Source organism: Epinephelus lanceolatus, chromosome 5, assembly GCF_041903045.1.
Source record: "Epinephelus lanceolatus isolate andai-2023 chromosome 5, ASM4190304v1, whole genome shotgun sequence".
In the NCBI taxonomy this organism is placed as follows: Eukaryota; Metazoa; Chordata; class Actinopteri; order Perciformes; family Serranidae; genus Epinephelus; species Epinephelus lanceolatus.
The window spans coordinates 12,156,535-12,178,069 of NC_135738.1; the positions used below are offsets into that span (position 1 = coordinate 12,156,535).

General features: G+C 38.9%; 1 protein-coding gene across 2 annotated transcripts in view; it reads right to left on the reverse strand.

The window, feature by feature from the left end:
- The window catches only part of lingo1a (leucine rich repeat and Ig domain containing 1a), a 202,998-nt gene that overhangs the window by 162,862 nt on the left and 18,601 nt on the right, over positions 1–21,535 (reverse strand). The window contains exon 2 of one of the 2 annotated variants that reach the window (XM_078167713.1): positions 574–718. The exons of the other annotated variant lie outside the window; for it this stretch is intronic. The gene's annotated coding sequence lies outside the window, so the exon portion shown is untranslated. The remainder of the gene's footprint in view (positions 1–573; positions 719–21,535) is intronic. 2 annotated transcript variants of the gene reach the window in all.

The following is a 21,535-nucleotide window of genomic DNA, read 5'->3' on the forward strand; positions in this document are numbered from 1 at the left end:
TGCCTTCCTTGCTAAAGCAAACTGCAAGACAAACAAGAGGTGTTATTACACCTCTCTCTCACAATATTTCACTTGTCCATTTCATTTTGGGTTACTCTGCCCTTAAATGCCTTGAGCATCCACCATATCATGTCTGCAAAGTAAGGTATGGATTTAGTCATAAATTGAAATTGCTATTGATGTGCGTTGTGGTTGTGCTATATGTCAAGGCTAAAATTACGGCTGGGGATAAACCACTGTGAAGAGATACCATTTAAAACACTGACTCATTATGCTTATGTTATACTGATGCTGTCCCTCTTTATTTACAGAAAGGGAATGCCAACTGATTGTTACCTCATATTCAGTGTATAAGAGGGAAGTAACACATTTTTCACTTCAGATGTCTCACATATCAAATACTATGAAGAAAGATTAGAAGACTAAGTTAGTTTTTGTATTTATCATACAAAGTAAGCTGCATTGAATTGGCACCTCAGAATCATTAATTGGATCCTATTAAAAGATACTGCTCATAAATCTGTAGCATAAGTGTCCATTAGCTTTCATCCTCCCACACAAACTGACACTGACCTCTGTATTTGAAGCAAGATATGAGAACTGTCAACTACGTGACTTTGTGCCACCACGCCACAATAATTCAACCGCCTTCGCCTTGGACCGTCTTCTCCTGGCAAGTCGTAAGGCAAGGACAAGACACGACGACCTTTCTGTAGCTCTGAGAAGAAAAAAAAAACACCATTCACACAGTTGTATTTGCATAACTATTCCTACCTGCACATAATTAGTCAAATAACCTTGAGTCGGCCAGTTGAATGAGGTGTGACTAATTAACTGTGCAGTTTATGCTCAAACCTTCAGCCCGGGCCGGTGGAATGCTGGGAGCACAGAAATACGTCCAGACTTTAGAGCCATAAAACTCCTCATCAGATACTTGAAGCAGTAAGTTTATGATGAAGTTACGATTACATGTGCAGAGCGATAGCCCATGGTGACTTTTACCATCTTTGTCCGTGCAGGGAGATGTAATTCAAGAATTTAAAAAAAGGACATGAGGTCATACATTATTCTACTTCTTATCCGTTTGTATAAGAAGCACAAGTTAAGCAAAAGGAAACATATAAAATAAATGCAGATTTTATTCTAACTGTGTCACACATGAGCAGAGAAGAAGAAAAAATCAATTTGGACTGACATCAAACAAGGAGCGAGGCTAACAGGAGGACACTGCCAACTGAATGTGTGATTTTGTTCTTATATCATGCTTGTATTCAGTTTTTCTGAAGCCATTTTTCCTACAATAATGTCAAGTGGTGAATAATGTGTTTCATGTCCCTTATCAACAGTATTTCTGAATCAGATATAATGAGGGAAACGATCAAAATGGTGGACGCTGATTTGCAGGCATTACCATGCCAGCCGCTCCTGATTGAAATGAAGGAAACCTGCTGAGTGTAAACATTCTGGAGAGAAATGACAAAGCAATTACTGCGTATCTAGCTGATTGGAGGGGTTAGACCGGTTGTTTAGTGAAGGATACCAATCAATATCAAGCCCAAATAAAAAGTGACTACAAAATGGGTAACTTTCTGAAACTGACTACAAATGTTGTTGTTCAAACACTTTAGAAATGTCTCATCGGAATACTCAATCAAAAGTGAATGTGGAACTTTTAACAGTGATGTTGGGTGGTTTTGACTGAGGCCTCTGTGTCTCCATTGATATGATGGCTGGATGCAACATCACATGAAAATACTGGCAGTCCATAATGCAATGTGATATATAGGAGGTAAAAGTTTTGATGCAGCTGATCTTTTAGACAGTAAATAAAACAAAACTACAGACATAACTACACTATAACAGCATGCAGCCAACATGTTTACCTAATTACAAATAATATAAACATGCACTGTAACCAGACAGCCAGGCAATTACGAGAGTGATTCATGCTGCCACAGCTTAAGTGATGAAATTCCAGAGGTTGTTGTTACAGTGCAGCTTTGTGTAATTAGAATTCTTGGTCCACATGTCAAAGGGCTCTCTGAGGGGTGTTTCCCCTCAGGAGAGTATTTAGGTTTTGCATTTATGATTTGAATATTCTGATTAATTTAGCCCCACGAAAACTAATTACACACGGATAGCCTTTCAGCTGCAACTTCCACCGCAGGCAACAGTAAAGCTTGTACTAATAATTCCATGCCATACAGAAGAAAAACTAAACCTCCAGACGTATCAGCTTAGTCACCATACTTCAACAAAACTAAAGTGAAGTAGTTCTGATTACATGTGCATGAGTTAACTCTGTCATCAGGAAGTGGAGGGGATGGTGGGTGGTGTGACACCTGCCAAGCAGCAGAACACTGCAGACCACTGTTCAAAACCAACAAACAATGAAGACGGTTGTTTTTTAGCGAGTCATCACTGCACTTTACGTGCAATATTTATAATCAATCCACTACACTATATATGCAATATTCACAGATGTGCTATGTGTAGTTTTTTTTACCTATTACACTTATGTCTATTATTTATCAGTGTGAGGATTGGATGGTTGAATGTATGGAGGATGTGGTTTTGACTGTCAGCATCTTACAGGAGAAGCACTCCTAATTCCGTTACAATAAAAGGCATTCTGATTCTGATTCACTTCCGGCAGTGTTTGTGCCACTAAACACAGATGTTTTTTAGCAATCACCAGTGTGTTTCCAGCACTGATTCAGTGAGTCGTCCCTGCATTCCCAGCATCATTTGTGCCACAGAGAGTGGGTAATTTTTAGCAAGTCATCACTGTGTTTCCAGTGGCAACTGTGCCACCAAACATGGGTGTTACTTCGTGAGTCGTCATTGTCTTTACAGTGGAGATTGTGTCACAGAACGAGGGTGTTTAAAGTGAGCCATTGCTGTGTTTCCAGTGGCACTTGTGCCTTGGAGGGTGGGTGATTTTTAGCAAGTCATCACCCCATTTACAGCAGTGATTGTGCCACCAAATACAGATGTTTTAGTGAGTTATCGCTGAATTTCCACCTGCAGAAGTGCCACAAAGGGTGGGTGATTTTTAGCAAGTCATCACTGCATTTCCAGTGGAGATTTTGCCACTAAACATGGGTGTCATTTAGCGAGTCATTGCTGTGTTTATAGCAGAGACTATGCCATGGAACATGGGTGTTTTTAGCAGGCCATCGCTGGCTTTTGTAGTGCCAAAATGTGGGTATTTTTAGTGAGTCATCACTGTATTTCTAGCAGCATATGTGCCAACAGACGGTGGGTGATTTTTAGCAAGTCATCATTGTTTTTCCAGTGGGGATTTTGCCACCAAACATGGGTGTCATTTAGCAAGTTTTCATAGTGTTTACAGCAGAGATTGTGCCACAGAACGTGGGAGTGTTTAGCGAGTCATCACTGCATATAACCCAGTGGTTTTTGTGCCTAAACATAACCACACGTTAACCATAGCATCAGCCACACATAAAGATACTTCAAGTTTCACCATATCTGCTACATAATACTGACAAATGTAATGTACCTGTGTTTTGCAGAGACATACAATGCCAATATTAATTTTGGCGGCTGGGTTGTAATTATATGTGTTAAAGTAACAGCACTGTGCATAAACTTGATCTAACCAGTGTCATCAGTTGCTGCTAAGTTCTACATTGATATGCATCCCATAGCATCATGTTCATCAGATTTCCATGGTAGTTACACAACACTCAACGTGTGAATAAAGGAACTGGGGTTTGATTGCAAAAGATGTTCCATTCATACATTCATTGTGACATGCATGCATGGATAAATGAATAAAAAGTGTTTACAGATTCCCTTTGCCTTTATGTGTCTATATTTTTATCTTGCATTACCATCACACGTGTACATATTACCAAGGTTTTTATTTAAGTTTGCAGGAAATGCAGTCTGCATCGAGACTGTTTTCCCTCATGTTTAATTATTATCAAACAATAACGTCAATTAGAAAGACCTCTAGAACTCTTGGTTTTGATTGATTAATCTCCATCTATTCAGCATATTTTCTTTTCTTTCTAAGGTCAAGGGCTTTGGTCAAGGTATAGATCAGAAGCTATCTGATATCTGCGCTCTGTGTAATCACTTATGCTTTGCCGTCAGCAAAGTAGCTACAGCCTGAGGCGTGGACCTCACTATAAACAAACCAACAGAACAGCCATGAATTCCAATGAGATCTTCTCAACGACACCACCTCCTACACACCTAATAAGAATTTAGCGTTCACCCATGAACTCACCTGTGAGCATAACAAGAGGAAATACTGGAGAGTGGTGGTCACACACAATAAATCAATAATCAGACAGGGGTCACTGATAAGCACTTACTGCATAAGAAAGTAATCAATTTAGCCTAGGTAAAAGTAGCTCTGCTCCTGAATGGTCGAGCGCACTGTAGGAGATGAGCGTAGTAGAAATACATAAATAAATAAGCAGCAAGTACTATGAAACCCACCGCGGGTGCAGAGTGAGTGAAACCAAAGCAAGCAGAAGCTGACTGTTGGTCATAGTGGTGGTGAGAAGCAGCATCGCTCGTCATTACACTGCAGTTGTAGTGGTTCGTCTCTTCCAGTCAATATAATCTGCAACCCGTCAGTCCAACACTAGTTTTCTCTCATTGCTCACTGTATTAATGACCCAAACAAGTCAAGAGATGTAGTTTAAATGTTAAACAAATATACAGTAGATCATGTAATTATCTATTATAACAGATGCATGAAAACAAGAGCCACTTTAACCTTCAATTATTGATCTGTTCCACTAACTGCAATTCATATTTTCTAGGTCTTATCTCTGTACATTGTGGTCAAAATATTTTATTCTCTTCAATGGCAGGGATGGAATTCTGATATAGAAAAATAAAACTATTTCAGGGCTCGACAGTGCGAGCGTTTCACTTGCATTTGCGACTTAAAATAGGTGTGTGCGAACTGTAAAAAATATCTGGGGGCACATGTGCGCATGAAAAAAATCAGCTGAAGCAGCCTATATTTTTGTCAATAAAAAAATATGATCTTCCCTCTTCCCTCTTCCCCGTGTGACACATTTATGGGCGGTTTTCCAAGCCACTGTCGGCACAATGAATATAAGTCCCACTGTCGGCAGCGTGGAAATAAGTTAAAGTGTGGAGGAGACAGACCGGGTTAAGCGGCGGACCTCCGGGGAAGCCTGCTCCGTTCTCCCCGCAGTTAGGGACCGTTCGCCACGGTACCGCTGCTGGGCAGGGTGGAAATAAGTCCTGCAGAGAGAATGTTTTAGGATAGTAATAACATCATATAAGATAATCATATTGCAAAGATAATATAAGATAATAACATTAAAGACAAAATTAAATTGCAATACTTTTTCAAAACTTGATGATTTTACCTTTCTGTACATTTTGTATACAAATTCATTAAATAATTTTGCTTGTAAATGTCTATTTGCATCACGTTTATTACAGAAAACACATTATTTGATCAATTTACATTGTGCCCCTAAAGTTCTTTGTGCGCTCCTTACTATTTCAACTTAGGAGCACATGTGCTCCTTGGGAAAAAAGTTAGTGTCAAGCCCTGTATTTTTTTAGGCAAAATAAATACATGAAAAGCAATCATTTTAAGATATGTAGTCTAAACAAAGCTAAAAGTACACACTCTGAGACGCTGCTGTTCTTTAAGGTAAAAGCTCAGTATGTTTTTATGCTCACACGACAATTTTAAAAGGCTAATGTTTAGCTGGTGTAACATTTTGTGTGTGCGCATGCTAGAGTACATCTGAGGCTGATGGGAATGATGTTGGTTTTGCAGGGATTTGGTCATAAACCAGACTCCTTTGGTGCAATGATGGAACTTGAAGACAACCGTGGATATCCGTGCCTAATTTCATTTCATTAAAATGAATAGTTGATAACTGAATTTGTCAATTTTCAACCATACCACAGGTAAATGTCCCATCCCATAACTGCTGAGATGTTTCAGTCAGGACCAAATGGCCTCATAAATCAAGATCTTTCTGAGCTTGTTCTTAAATTTGTTCTCGAGAAAGCTTCTAAGAAAAGTGTACGTCAGATTAATGATGTGTTCTGAGACCAAAGAATTGTTAGCACCTTCATTAGTAGTGAAGTGGGAGGTACTTCTGCAGGAGTTGAACACCAAACAAGCTGTCATATTTTGTAGCATCAGTAATGGGTATTTAATAACACCTCTTCAAGTAGATCTACATGGTTCGGGAAGATACATTCCCTCCTGAGGGCACAGTAATATCTTGCAACAGCAGTAAAAATGTCGATGAGCAAGTAGACCCAGGGATGCAGAAATGGGTCTAGGGGGTCTAGGTCTCTAAGCCTATAAATAACGTGATCAATCACTAATTATTGGATGGTATGGTTTAGTTTCAAGAACATAATACTTTGTAAGAGACTGAAAATAATTATTAAAAAAAATCATAAAAAAAATATTGCATTTGAAGTCCTATAATAAAATACAACTCTGGAGCAGTGGTTCCCAACTGGTGGGTTGCAGGTTCATTCTGACTGGACCCCAAATGGTCAGGTTTGTAATAAACATGCTTTATTTTTGAGTACAGTGAATTTCCTGCACAGACAACTAGCCAAACTCAAGTATGACACTGAATGTATTAAACTGTGTGGACCTTGAACTAATGACTAAGGTGAAATCTGGACTAGTTGGGAACCACTGATCAAGACTAGACAAATACACAATGACCAATTATTTTTGGACCATTCTCGGAACCCATCGGCTGTATTCGGCGTCTGACTTCCGGCAGACGGTGATACAGCCTCTGGGGGCAGACCCCCGATTTTTTGGCATTCCGGTTTGATTTGGGTGGAGGAGGCGAATTTCCGTTTCCGACTTCCGTTTATATATAAGTAAATATGCTGAACCATTGCGATGGATTCAGAGTTTGCAGTGACGCCAATTATGTTCCGCTTCGTTAGTTCACCGCATGGACAGTTTAACCTGGCAACAACTGCAGCCGGCTCAAACGTGATTGGTCAATATCACACGGACTACAAACAGCCTACAACCGGAAACCAGGGCTCTTCTGCTCTTCTTCCAGAGGCAAGATCTCTGGGGTTTGCCTACAGACTCTACATTTTCTGAATGTAGAATCTGTATATAGAGACTATTTTTGGACAATCAAGTCATCACTCAAATGGGGTCTGCCCATTGGTCCGACAGCCCATTATTCTGACATCCTATTGTTCCGACCGTATTAAACCCATTGTTCTGAAGTCCCGTTGTTCCGAAATCATCATGATGCCCTGTGGTTAAGGTCTGGTTAGGTTTAGGCACAAAAACCACTTGGTTTTAGGAAAAGATCATGGTGTGAGTTAAAATGAAAAAGAAAGTGGCAGACACATAAGCCGTGAGCCTGCTCCACCTCAAGCCTTTCCCAGCTGACCCAGAGCCGGTCGCGGCGCACCATCAAGGCAGAAATACGCCCGCCGGAAGCCGTCCAGCACCGCGGAGAGCTACCCACACAACCTGGACCCCAGAGTTAATAACAGGAGGTTATGGTGTTTCATTCTCTCTTCTCTATGACACTTGTATCTCGAGCAGTAGCCTACTTTTGTTGCGTTTGCTGATCCTCTATGGTACACAAATACAGTATAGCCTAGTATAATCACATATCGGAACAATGGGACGTCGGACTAATGACATGGAGCCCACTCAAATATGCATAAGTGTGCCTTTGAATGTGCGCAGATTCTGCTCTTACATGAACAAATCCTAGATAAGAAAACATTTCAAAATCTTTGTGAAAACCACCTCAGTGGGTTTGAAGAGGAAAGTTCGTCTCATGAATGGTTGGTGAATGAGGCCCATTGACATCCCTAAAGCGAGACTGTCAGTGTAGTGAAAATATCAGAATCAGCCTTTAAAAATAAGTATGTGTTTGCATTATGTAAACTCCACTTTATTCATCCTTAACACCCCAAATCCAAAGAAATATTACTGAGTACATGACAGTGTCCTCAGGTGTAGCTTTGGCTCAGATTTTAACATTTAAATTCATTTTACTGAAATATTTTGAATTTGTAAACTGATAATTTAAACCCCAGTGTCACCGTTCCAACATTAAACACGTCGGGGTCGAGCGGAATGCAACTGTTTTGATGAGAAAAATATTGCCTTTGTCAGACTGTCAGAGGTACCCATTCTTTCAACTCTTTTATTGCTTGTAAAACGCCTCCCTTCCACCCAATGACTAGCACGCACCTGTGCCACCATCAATAAAAACAGCTTTGGTGAGTGTTTTAAGCAGCTGTTAACAACTCCTGCAAAACTGGGACAGCAGGTAAATTGATATTGTAAACCATTTCCAGATCAAAGACAAAAGGAGAAACTGCGGAAGTGACAGTAGCACCAAAGACAGATACATTTAGGGATACAGCAGAAGCAGTAAGATCATGGGTGCATTCATGAAGTCTCTGCTGCGCAAGATGACTCAAACTTGAATTGGGCCTGATGTCTGCCTTTGACATGCTGTGAAGATATTTTTGTCTTTTTTTTTTTTTTTTGTTATGTGGAGCAGACAAACAGTGATTTTTTGGATACAAATGTGTGATCTAATTGGAGAGGCGCAGCTGCAAAAGACTCTCAGTGAATCTGTGTGTCCTGCCAGAATAGACTTCTCTCACTTTAATTTTTGAAATCAGGCGATACTAACAGAGAGAGAGTGTTCTCTGCCACACACCAGCGGAGATTCATATACCTAATTACACATGTGAAGAGCACTATCACCACCTAAAAACATCCGAAACTCATCTCCAGTTTAGCCGACGCTCGCAGCTATTTTAGTCCCATCATGTATTTTCAGGTAACAGATTGTTAAGTGCTACTTCAAGCTGTGAGGATTGCAGGCGGGAGCAGCAACAGCCATTTCGGTCTTATGTTCCATCAACAAGTGCAAATAAATACAAAGACAAAATTGCTTTCAGAGAAGATGTTAAGGCGAAAGAAGTTGCATCATCTGTATTATCTGGACGCTTCCTTATTAACCTCGGCTAATGTAAATGAAATTTTAATGTCAACCACACGAGTTCAAAGCTTTGAAGAACGTATATCGACAAACACCAGAAATTCCAACTCTGTGAAGTTCACTCCAGGAAATGCCAAAGCAGAGACAGTGTATCTACAGATAACATACCAGACAACACAGCCTGAAGAAGTAATCAAATGTCTTAGCCACAAATGTAAATAACAGGTAAAACTTTATAATAAGCTTCATTAATAAATTCTTAATTGCTGGTAATTTGGACTTTAGTAAATAGTGATTTTATTGCTAACAAACACTGACATGATAATTAATGCTTCCTAATACTTATATATATATTCATTCATATTTGTGAGGACAGCTAAATGAAACTGTTATTTCTTAAGTTTAGATTGTTATTCAAGACAATAACTTTAAAGCTATTGTCTACGTTTAGAAAGCTTGATCATTATTATTAACATCATTTAGATGGTGGTTATGGCCCAATAGTGCTAGCTACACAATGTGAAGGAACCAAAAAAATCCATTCTCTCTGGCGGCTGTAGGCCTGCAAAGAAATTGACCAATCACATTGGAGTTACTCCTTGCTCAGATTTGCACTCTCTCTCTCTTACCCTCCGTCCAATCCCCTCGCTCCATTATGACACTCCTCTGCTCCTCGTCCCGCCTCGTCCCAACCCCCCTCCGCATTTGAAAGTACGAGCGGTTTGTAAGGCCCTGAGCAATTCAGCTACATGAGTTTCGATATAGAAAATAAAGAGAGCGACAGCAACAAGCGGCCTCTGCTTGCCCCACTGGCAAAGGCCGAAAGGAAGCATAAGTCTGCCTCTGAAAAGGCTCCGAGGGGAAGGGGACACGAGCTCGAAAGGGTGGGATCATGGAGCACAGAGGGAGGGCTGTGTGTTTGTGTGTGTGTGTTCTCATCGTCTTTCTAAACGTAGACCATAGGTTTAAATAAAATCTCACAGGACAAGAGCATGGTAAAAACACAAACACAAGCTACACTCACAGTCTTCACTCTCTGCATAACAGCCTTGTGCAATAGTAGAAAAGTGGGCAGTTACCCAACAACCAAAGAGCTTAACAACACAATGGCCGAACAAAAGGGAGAAAAAAACACTAAATTTGTCCAGAAATAAAGACTATTAAGTATGTATGATTGTTAAAAAAATGACACATAATACAGACAGAATTGTGTTAAAAAAGTTCCTTAAAATATCAGAAAAATCCATCTGTGATGTAACATTCACAGGAAATAATCTGCCCCAAAATACATCCAAACGTTCTGTTGAATATAATATAACATATCATTGAATATAATATGAAATAACAATTAAATATGTCACTTAGTCAGGGCTTGTCTCTTTACTCAATGACAGAAAAGGGGTCCCTGAGGGAAAAAGTTTGGGAACCACTAATTGATGGTATTCTGAATCACTTTGCTGTTGCACACATTATAACGTGTTATGTACTATATTAAATATTTGTCATGTTTAATAATTAGTTTGTAATTATTTGGATGGCCATTAAAAAAATGCAAGTAATGATTGCAATACCTTGGTAAATGGTTAATTAATACCATGTAGTGCTTCTAGAAACATTGTAACTTTGTCTTGGACACCCAAATAATATTCATAGATGTACTGTAGAACAATTAATAGCCTGGGCTATTATTTGCTTAAATCACTGAAATCAACAGGTCTATATTTGGGACAGGCCTTTGATTCCTTTCACACAAAACTGTTGTGCAACAAAGATAGGGGAATACAATCAACTGTTCAATTAAATCAGTATGAAAATCACTTGTATAAAAATTACGCTTCAGATAATAAATCAATTATGAATCATTCATTTGATCTAGCTCCGAGAGACAGCACATCAGAATGAGAGTGAGTTATGGCACTCGACACCACTTTATCCTGTTAAAACAATACTCACAACTTGAACTGATTTTTTATATAAAACCTTTTTGATTCTTTTGATCTGAGGACCTTTACGGACTAAAGCAATAAGAATAACTTACAGGGTAATTGAGGAGTGGACACATAATTTGAGGTTGCCACCAATCAAGTTTTATACATCCGTAGAACTTCTTGGCAACGACACCAGGCCTCTAATTGAGACAAGCCTTTATTCATAAATATGAGTAGCCACACTGGGCTAATACACGAGACTGGGCATTTAAATTAAGTTTTATGGTATTTATTCACCATTTAACCACATTTTATGATCTTTAGTTCAAAATTTATAAAAGCCATCCAACAATGTTTAAATAGGGTTAAAAAACGCCTTTTTAAACATTAACAAATACTTAATTTTTGATATAAACTGTTACAATTTGTGCAACATAAATTGTTAAAATGCCACAAATTAAAGCATTACAAATGATTAGTGAACAATATTATTATTTCATTGTTTTTTAACAGTAAAATAAATCTATGAACTGATTATCTATTTGCCATTTATCAATGATGCTTATTTTAAAGTGTTGTCAGATTTTATAGGAAATATTTTTCCAAAGCACAACAGGCAAATAAATGCAAATGTATGTACATTAAATAATAGGTTATTGTATAAGTAGACAGTGTCTGAGGCTTAATGTGAGAAAAGAATAGAAAACTAAAACAAAAGGAAAAAAAACTCCTGGATGTTTACAGTGACCTGCGCATTGTTTTCTCCTCATGTCTAAACCTGCTACTCCTTAATTATGGCATACTGTGCTAATTCCCCACAAACAACAGGGCTACAATTAATAAGTACTGAAAATAAATAGCCTCGCTCAGTGCTGTGTCTACAGTGACAGACTTAACAACTCCCTGTGGCACACAGGCAGACACAAAACCTGAGGAGGAGCGTCAGAAGGGAGCAGGGCAAACATCCCAGTGGGACACAGAGGAGCCTCCACCATACTGTGTCCCACAAAGAGCGAAATATAACTTTGTTTTAAAGCTGTCAGTAAGGCTTTTAATCAGTGAGTATTTTGACACTGGAGTATCCTGCTCTCAAAACTTTTAGGAGAAAGATCCTGAACGAGTTTCACTATAAGACTCCCCACAACAGACAGGAGAGCGGTACTATGTGACGATGATGATGATGTTACAACAGCACCAGTGACAAAGAACTATTGTTCTTGCAGTAGTTTACATCATGGTACAACTTTTTTATTTCAGTTGCTACACTGTTCAAATGTGACTTTTTGCCACTTTACCAGCTACCACAAGCTGTGTACAAGCTGTTTTGCAATTAAATGTTGCATGTGCTCGACTCTAACATCTGGGGCAAGAGGAACAAGAGACACTGCTGTGCTCTCGTTATGCATTAGTTCTTGTTGGCTTCAGAAATGTCAGTTCAACTTTTTACTTTCCCATCGTCTTACAGACAAAACAACTGCATGACCAGGATGTTACACATCAGCTCTGAGGTTGTCGATCAAGGATAAAGTACAAGAATTGGAGAGCTATGTGACCCAAAGCATCAAAACCAAACCAAACCTGCGTTACTGACCTCACAATGTACTCAAACACCAAAAAAACACTCTAGCACTAGGGTTAATTATAGTAAAAGTTCAATTAAATGATAAATTAGAATGATATAATACACAAATTTCCAAGTTAACACCATAAAAAAGGCCAAGAGCTCAACAGAAAATAACTAAATAAATAAATAAACTATAAAAAATTACATATACCACTGCTTGTGGCTCGTGGTGCAGGGTGGCCAACTGTCCATTTTCTAATTCACAATGAAAATAAATGGAGTCACGCTGGGAATTTATGTACCTATTCATTTATTTATTATGCTTTAAATGTAATAAGATGCCGACGTGCATAAAAGAGCATCAAAATAGGGGTTGTTTGTCAAAAACAGAGGCCCTGACAGAGGCTCAGCCTCAGTGCCGGCCTGTGGCATAGGCAGTATAGGCGAATGCTAAGGGTGCCGTCATCCGTAGGGGGCGCCAAAAATGGAGGAAGACAAAAAGAGAAGAAAATAATTACCTTTACTATTTTTCACCAATACTATTACTAGTATTATTTTGAAATATTACATAAAGCCACAACAACAGCAAAGACTACTAAATAATAGAGTTCCTACTGCCTCCGCCCTCCGCCCCAGCTCCTTACACTTTACCTGCTCTCTTGGGGAGATGGGCGAGTTGTCTGACATCACGTGAACTCTGAAGCAGCGTATGGTTATGTCAAAAACAACAAAAGGTCTCTGGTGCCCACTCAGCTACCACTACACCACTGAGAGGAGTGGATGTGTAGAGAAAAAACATGAAAACGACAACAAAAAATCTGTGTTGACATCAGCAGGAGGAGAGCTAGTTATCATTACCTATGAGCAGTCGGTGGCCACAATGAACAGCTCATGAAGGTTGCATTGATTTACACTGTGAAGCGTCCAGGCTCTATTCAGAAGATGCGTATTGAGCAAAGGTAAATTATAATGTTCTTATGATGTGTTCAACGTAACCTTTTAATAGGTAGCTTATAACAAGATACCTGAATAAATCCAGCTGTTTGACAAAGAAATTTGTTTATTTTCACAGCACCATAAAACAAATACTAGAGAGGGAGTTATGACGTATAACATATAGTAAAAGGGCTTTTTGCTTATTTTTTGAAGATGTTTTTAATTTAAAAGAAAGTTATGTTAAAGGTTGTTTCATGAATGTGTATTATTACCTCCACCAAGGAGGTTATGTTTCACTGGCGTTGGTCTGTTTGTTTGTTTGTCTGTTTGTTTGTCTGCATAATAACTCAAAAAGTTATGAATGGATTTTGATGAAATTTTCAAGAAAGGTGGATAATGGGACAAGGAACAGATGATACAATGTTGGTGGTGATCGGTTGAAGCAAAGTGGATAAAATAATAAATAAAGTCTATCGTCTGACAGCCTCAGCAGCAATTCCAATTTCTAAAGACATTGAAAACAGCGCCATCCGGTGGCCGGAAAGCACATCTTGTTCTACTTGCTAAATATTGTTGTAATTCTTAAGTTTAAATTAATGTTCTGTGTTGGAAAAAAGAAAGTGAAAAATACAAAAAAACATATTATATTCTGTGATGGTACAAAATAAAAACAAAATAAATACACCACAGTGTCTCCATGGTGAAGGCATATATAACCTAATAATGATAGTGATGCAAATAACCCAACTGTGATGCAGGCTGCAAAATCTGATGCAGGGGGGGAGGGAATATCACCTACTTGGTGGAGGTCTGCACTCTCTGAGTGCTTTTCTAGTTGGATTTGTGCTCATTCTAAGGTCGTGTAGTAACAGACTGAATGACTTTAAGACTGTTCATTTATTTATTTTTTTATAATGTAGATTTCTGTGTCTCCCTGAAACAAAAAAAAAAAGATTACATCACAACAAAAACAAAAGAAACTCCAATATAAACACATTGGTATTGTCTACTGGCAAAACTGTTAACTGAATTTAAACATTAGTATCAGATTAGACCCGGAATTTCTGGTATATCCCTAGTTCAATTAAAAAGTTAATTTGTACATTTTATTTATATTTTACAATGTCATATATTATTTTATTATTTATTCTTCTTAACTAGTCAATTTGTAATTATTTTTTAATGATAATGGATTTATATAATTATTATAACATGTTACTGAAAGCAAACTAGGACATAATTTTTTATTATTTTGTCTTGTTAGCTGGTTGTTTATTTGCATTTTGGTAATAACTGTTGACCTGCAGCAAAAGACACCAAATGTGTTCGGTCTGTCACTGTTCAGACTAAACCCAGAATGTCCTCAAATTTATGGGACAGCCCCACGTACAGCTGTGTAAGTAGTTTTAAAGATCAGAGTTTTAACCGCTATGTAAAGCTAAGTATTAACTAAGTCATTCTGACACTAAATGGCAGGTGGAGGAATGACTAAGACGAATAAGTAAGATGGAGACAGCCCTGACATAAAGTACAATTAAAGCTAAAACAACATATGCTTAATCAGCCATTCAAGAAGCTGTATGCAATTACATATGAATGTATGTCAGGCTTTTAAGTAAATTTGATGCATCCCACTTCGCCCTGTATGAGCATGTCATTGATTTGGCAATGCATATGTAATGCATGACCACTGGCATTTGATGACTCAGCATCTTAGTCATCCACATTAATATCTATTCTCTGTGTTTGAATCACACCTATGTATTTAGTTACCCGTGGGTTTACCAGCCTCGTTGCCATGAGAACAATCTTAAATAAATGCAGTGGTGGAGTCTTACTGCATAAACCTGCACATGATTGATCATTATCACAATGTGACAGTTAAGTTGTGGCACTTGTCAGACTTGTTATGCATGTCACTCAAATGTGCAGTGAATAAATCTCATGGTTGTGATACAGCAGCTTTACTTCATAATTCTCCGCCTGATTGTCATCACAACTGATATTTCATGATTTGTGGCTGCCATATTGTGTCTCAAATGCTTCCTTTAGGCCCCAGAAAGCCATTAGACAGCCCTAACTGTTACTGTAATGATTTACATCCAGAAGCAGATGCAAACGTCAATATAATTAAAATCCTTGTGAAAAGAATTCTACATAAATAAGTTACATTTGATGGCATATCTAATTAAAAGTCTGAGACTTCACAGGAACGGGATTTTGTGGTGTTTAATTAAATTAAGAGTGACTAAGAGACAGGCAAACTAATTTCAGACTGAATCGTGAAATATTTTAATTGTGCTTAAACATTTGTTCGTGCAAACGGCTCTTATTGAAGACACTTGTGAGATGACAGACTCTTTTAGAGACTATTTTTTAATGGGATGTATGTTCCAAATGCCAGTGGTAGCAACACATTAAGCTGGAAACATTTTTCAAATGTAGTGAACAGCTCACAACTGAAACCTATTTTTGTCAAATATATGTTGAAACCAGGAAAAACTGACAAAAAAAATGAACGGGATGAGCGAGACATGTTTGAGACAGGTCCTGAAAAGGCCATTGTCTTAAGCAACAAACTGTACACTGAGCAGGGGAAACACTGGTGATGTGCTAAACTGGTTCCCCATGGTCGAGGACAGTCCATCTGTTTGCAGCACCAATGGCATGACATGAAACTTTTATGATTTGTGCCTGGAAATTGGGCCACTGCAGCTGCAAACAGTGGCTAGAGACAGCCTGGTGAGGCAGTGAGTATAATGATGTAGAGGGTTATACTGACAAATGTACAACGAGATAGGATAGCAGTTTATTGAGCCCCATGAGGACATCTGGTCATAAACAACTTTAACACAACATTTTAGCTTAAGAGAAATGAGCTTCGAGAAAAGTCAGTTTATCAGCAACTAAGAATGAACAGCCTTGTCTTTTGTCACGAAAGCATTCATTCCTAACTTATAAGGATGCATAGTTTTAAGGACGCATGCAGTAGAGAGAAGGAGAAGATAAAGTGTGTAAATCTCAAAAATTAAGATAACAAAATGTGTTCAGCTGACAGTGAGAAAACACAACTGTAGTTTATAACTGAGTATAGACAATTAGGAATAATTTAACTCTTGGAAGCAAATTGAATTGATTTCTTTTTTTTAAAAAAAACATGAGAAGAGGGCAATTAGCTATGATCCAAAAAAAACTTTGTAAAAAGAAACAAAACATTTTTTTGAATGTAATAATAATATTTATCATTATAAATATATTTGGTCCCTGGCTTTCTTCTTTTTTAATAATTTGAGAAATCTTTTTTTTTTTTTTTGGCAATTTCTGGGACATTTCTTACCAAGTTGCTCGTTGCCTTCCCCCCCCCCCCCCCTTTTTTTTTTTCTTAAATTGCTCCAATTTGCTCAGCGATCAAATGTTTAAATACTTAAAAAAAAAAGGCATCTGAAAGCAGCACAAGAATAGTGATGTTGTTCCAGGTTTCAAAGGGTTAAGGCATTTGAAACATAGAGAGAACAATATAAGAAATTACACATTGAATGAATATTGATTTTTTTTTTACAGGCCTGCATTGGGCCTAGAAAACATGCTCACACAATGTGTCAAGGCTTTACACATATTCAAGTAGGCTATACAAAGAGGCTGATTTAAGTGTGTGTGTTCATGTGTGTGTGTGTTGCTAGCTCTCTATCTTATCAGAAACTCCAGATGGAAGTACAATATGCACAGGAACATGACAGCGTATCAAGCACATGTGTATTATTGTCTTTGCGCCTCATACTGCAGCGATAATCAGTCTCTATTTATAGACACAAGTAGGTACTACACAAAAAGATCAAAGGTTTCAGACACATGAAACTGATGCATATATATATGTGTGTCTTTGGAAAAGACGGCCGCAGCTGCCCAGGAGAGATTGTACACCGCTGCTTTAACAAAACAGCTGTCGGCATGTACACTCATCTGTAGCTACATTTATAAGACATGATCTAACCTAAAGGTCATGAGCTACTGCCGCGGAGTTCAGATGCAAAACATGTGCCAAGAGTTTTGCGTAAGTGAATTATGCCGTGATTACTGATTTCTGGCAGAGGCAGATAACCACACCTCTCAGTTACAGGGCTGTTTGGCTTCACCAGCCCGCAGTGTGTTTTTAGGCTTCTAGGAATCATAATTATTATCACATTAAAACTGTTCTTCATCATACCAATTAACAAAGGACCCAAGGTCACAGCCCTGTCTCCTAGTTATGTGTCTATTTCACTAAACTGTATTCATAACTATGTTGTGGTGACAACATAATCATTGCCTGGAACATATTCAGAGATGTTTCTTTTAGTTGATAAAACACTACATTCATGCACTGCGCTGGAATTAAAGAGAGGTGGTTGGAGTGAATGGTGTACAATCAAGGTTTGTGACCAGACTAGTGTCTGTGGTTCGGTTTAGGCAACAAAAGCACTTTGATTAGGTTAAGATAAGATAGTGATTTCAGTCAAATGTTAACAAAAATGTTGATAGTGAACATTTTGCTGATACTTTCATTGTCAACATGTTTGCAACTTGCCCACACACCTGGGGCGATTTCCGGTTTTGCAGGTGTATGAGCTTAAACCAGTTTGATTTAATGCAAACTGTCTGACCCAGCATTGTCATTATGACATGTTCAGGCTAATTCAAAAGTCTGCCATTTGTACCGATAGTGTCATGGCATAACGTATTCTCAACACTTCGTATGATATCCTAGAAAGCAGCACCCCATGAATAATGCTACGTCCATAACGTGCAGTTAAGTAATTAACGTTAAGTTATGGAGGTTAGATTTAGGCGAGATAAGTTACTGTGCAGGGGCGGAAATCCCGGGGGGGGGGCAGGGGGGACATGACTCCCCCTTCAGTAAAGCTGTACCCCCCTAGACTCTTTTGAGACACAATTAATAATTTTTGAACAATGCAGTAGTATTTATTGAAAGCACAATGTAAGCGGTGCTCATTATAATCGTGCAATAATGTGCTATTTAAATCTTAAAAGATTTAGTCCCCCCCTCCCATTCCTAGTAGTGGTATATCCCACACTCTTTCCAACGGGCGGGGCTGCTTGGCAGCAGTAGCAGCGTGTGACTGGAACCGCTGCCCACATTGCGCATCGCAGGGTAAGATGTTCACTCACACAGACACAGTTTAACTTATACAAGTTACAACACATCCCATTTACTGTTACAACAAGCCCCAGGCCCAGGCTGATAATATAAACTGTCTGCAACATTCCTCCTGCATTGTTCAAAAGCCTACTCAATTACGAGTGCTGCTAAGCTAAAGGCTAATGATTAAGCTCAGAGTTTAGTGATAGAGAGGACAGGAGAGAAAGAAGAGGGAGAGGACAGGACAAGAGCAGTCAGTGGCGTCTGTAGGCTCTCCTCCTGTCAGTGAGACAAACATGAAAGACGTGCAGACAAGGAGCGGTCATTACGCGCGACTATTACGCACGGTTGTGAGGTGCGCAGCAGCAGATCTCACAGCACACTGTTTATAAACCAGTTTACCAGTTTACTTGCAGGAAATGTTTAGTTTTAGTTTTAGTTTAGTTAGTATAGACATTCACTCTGCCTGTTGGAGAGATAGAGAGAAGATTAAAGCATCAAATTGCGGTAAAAGATGCCGTATAAAAGACAGGCTACAACTTTTTTTCCTTGTCTCCCCCTGGAATTATTCTCTAAAATTTTACTGTTTATTGTCCCCCCCAACTATGAAATGGGATTTTCGCCCGTTACTGTGGTTAGATCTAGGAAAAGAAAATGATGAGGATGTACCTCAAAATGACTCAAAGTTCACACAGATCTGAAAGTCTGCGTTTTTGTGACCCTTCCATCATCCTGACCTGCTGCCTTACGAGACCGCTCTGGACTGCTTCCTGGTTTACTCCCATAAGCCAAGCACGGCAACATACATACAGTACATTTAATTTCAGTAGAGGTTTGGGGGGATAGAGCGGCACACATTGCTCTTGTTTACGAGAAAGTGCATGTGTTTTTTGGGGTGACCTGGCAGGAGTTATTTTCTCAAGCAAACAAAACTGCACCAATATGGCAACATTTTGGATATGAAGCCAACTTAAGTGGTGTCCTAACTGGCCAAGTGCAACATGACGCTCCGTTCTGAGGGGAACTTTCATCAGATGCCCTGTTTCTATTATCCCTGTTGCATGCTTTGAAAGCACCACAATGGACAAGGAGCGAGGAATTGATTGTACCAAATCTCCTTATTTCACAACAAGAAGCAAAATAAGATGGAGGTGGACAGATAAAAAGTAGGCCTACAAATATTAGAAGACAGCAAATAGGCTATTCAACCATCTTGTAAGTGGTTACATCTTCAGTTTGATCTAAAGCACACAGCCAATTGGTAGGAGGGGTTTGTTCACATAAACTAAGCCGAACAAAAGTGTACGTAAGTGCATATTCAATGGATTCAGTGTGGACAGAGGGTTCTTAAGTTACGTAATGCAACGTGATAGTCTGATCCATGTTTGATATTAGGACACAGTGTCATTATGTTCCACTCGGGGGTGACCTCTAAGGGGGCGATCACACAGAGATGAAACACTAGAAGCACAACGCCAGTAAAACAATTGTTTTCCTATGATACGACGCGTCTGACCGGCGTTCAAGCATCTTTTTAGACGGGCGTTTTTCTGGCGTCTTTTTAGACGCACGTTTTTGTAGACGCTGAAAAGTTAAAATATTTTCAAGTTTTTCAGCATCAGACTCCAGTAGCACCATTCGTCATTGTCGTCATTGGCCCAGGCAGCCAATCAAATCCTCCTTCCTGTTTTGTTGTGGCAGTTACGGCAGTTTGGTCAGTTACAGCAGTTTACGGCAGTTACAAGCGACAGACAAAACAATGCAATCCGAAGACGAGAAATTTATCCTGACAATATTTGATTTTTAAGAATTATACAACACACGCACACCTCAGTACTCAAACAAACACAGGAGGAAACACGCATGGAGCTGTGCGAGCAGCGCAATGAATTTGTCTGGTGAGTACAATGTAATTGACGACGATGATATCATCGTAGCAGCTAGTTAACTTTCAGAAGTGGGATATGTGAGAGGGCTGGTGACCTTATTTCGTAGTTCACAGTTTTTGTGCTGCATTTTTATGTATGAAAAGTGCTATATAAACAAAGTTGGATTTGATTTGATAGCTCGTGATAGTTTCATGTAAGCTAGTACTGTCTCTACTGTCTTTGAGGGAAACACTATATTCAAGGGGAGACATAGGGAGATGACAGGAGGTGTGTGTGTTGCGTACGCATGCCCACTCCACAGGCGCTCCTTTCTGTTTTTTTTTTTTGTTTTTTTTTTTGTCTAGCGTGCATTGAATAAGCGCTTCCAGCGTTTCAAGTGTCTTTGAAGCGTCTGCGTCTCTAGCGTCTCATTTCTGTGTGATCGCCCCCTAAGTCAAATTCGACACCCAGTGGTAAAATTTGGTACACCAATCCAGTCCAGCTTTTAATATCAAACCGGTTTGATGATTTTTACATCCGGCCCGACCGTACTTGGCGGATATGTTAGTTACAAATATGAATTCATGATGTTAATAGAAAATGAATTTCTCTCTTCATTATGTTTCCCTCAATGGATTTGCTATTCTATATTAGTTATATATAAACCCCTGGGAGACAGGGCTGAAAGCCATTCTCTGGCATTATTTAGGAATATCCGTCATGCCTTATGTATTTCTATGTGTTTATTCTTTCTATCCTTTTTAATAAAGCCATGAAACTAAAGCCAGTATGCTCAGTGGAAATGTGTGACAAAGATTAATTTATTAGCCTGGCCTGGAAGAAGTCAGCAGTTGGCAGGAACTGGCCACAAAGAAAAAAAAATAATACCCAGGGGGAATCTCTGGAAATCAATTTCCAACCAGTTCCTGGCTGCAAACTGAAAACAGTATTGGAGTACATAGTTGGTTTTTGAAGACGATGATATCACAATTTGAGGAATCTCAGATAATCTTTTTTATAGACTCTTGCAGGTAACTGCAGAAGTGCCTTTTAAACAAAGGCGAGAAGCAGCTAAGTCAATGTGTGTCAGGCATGAA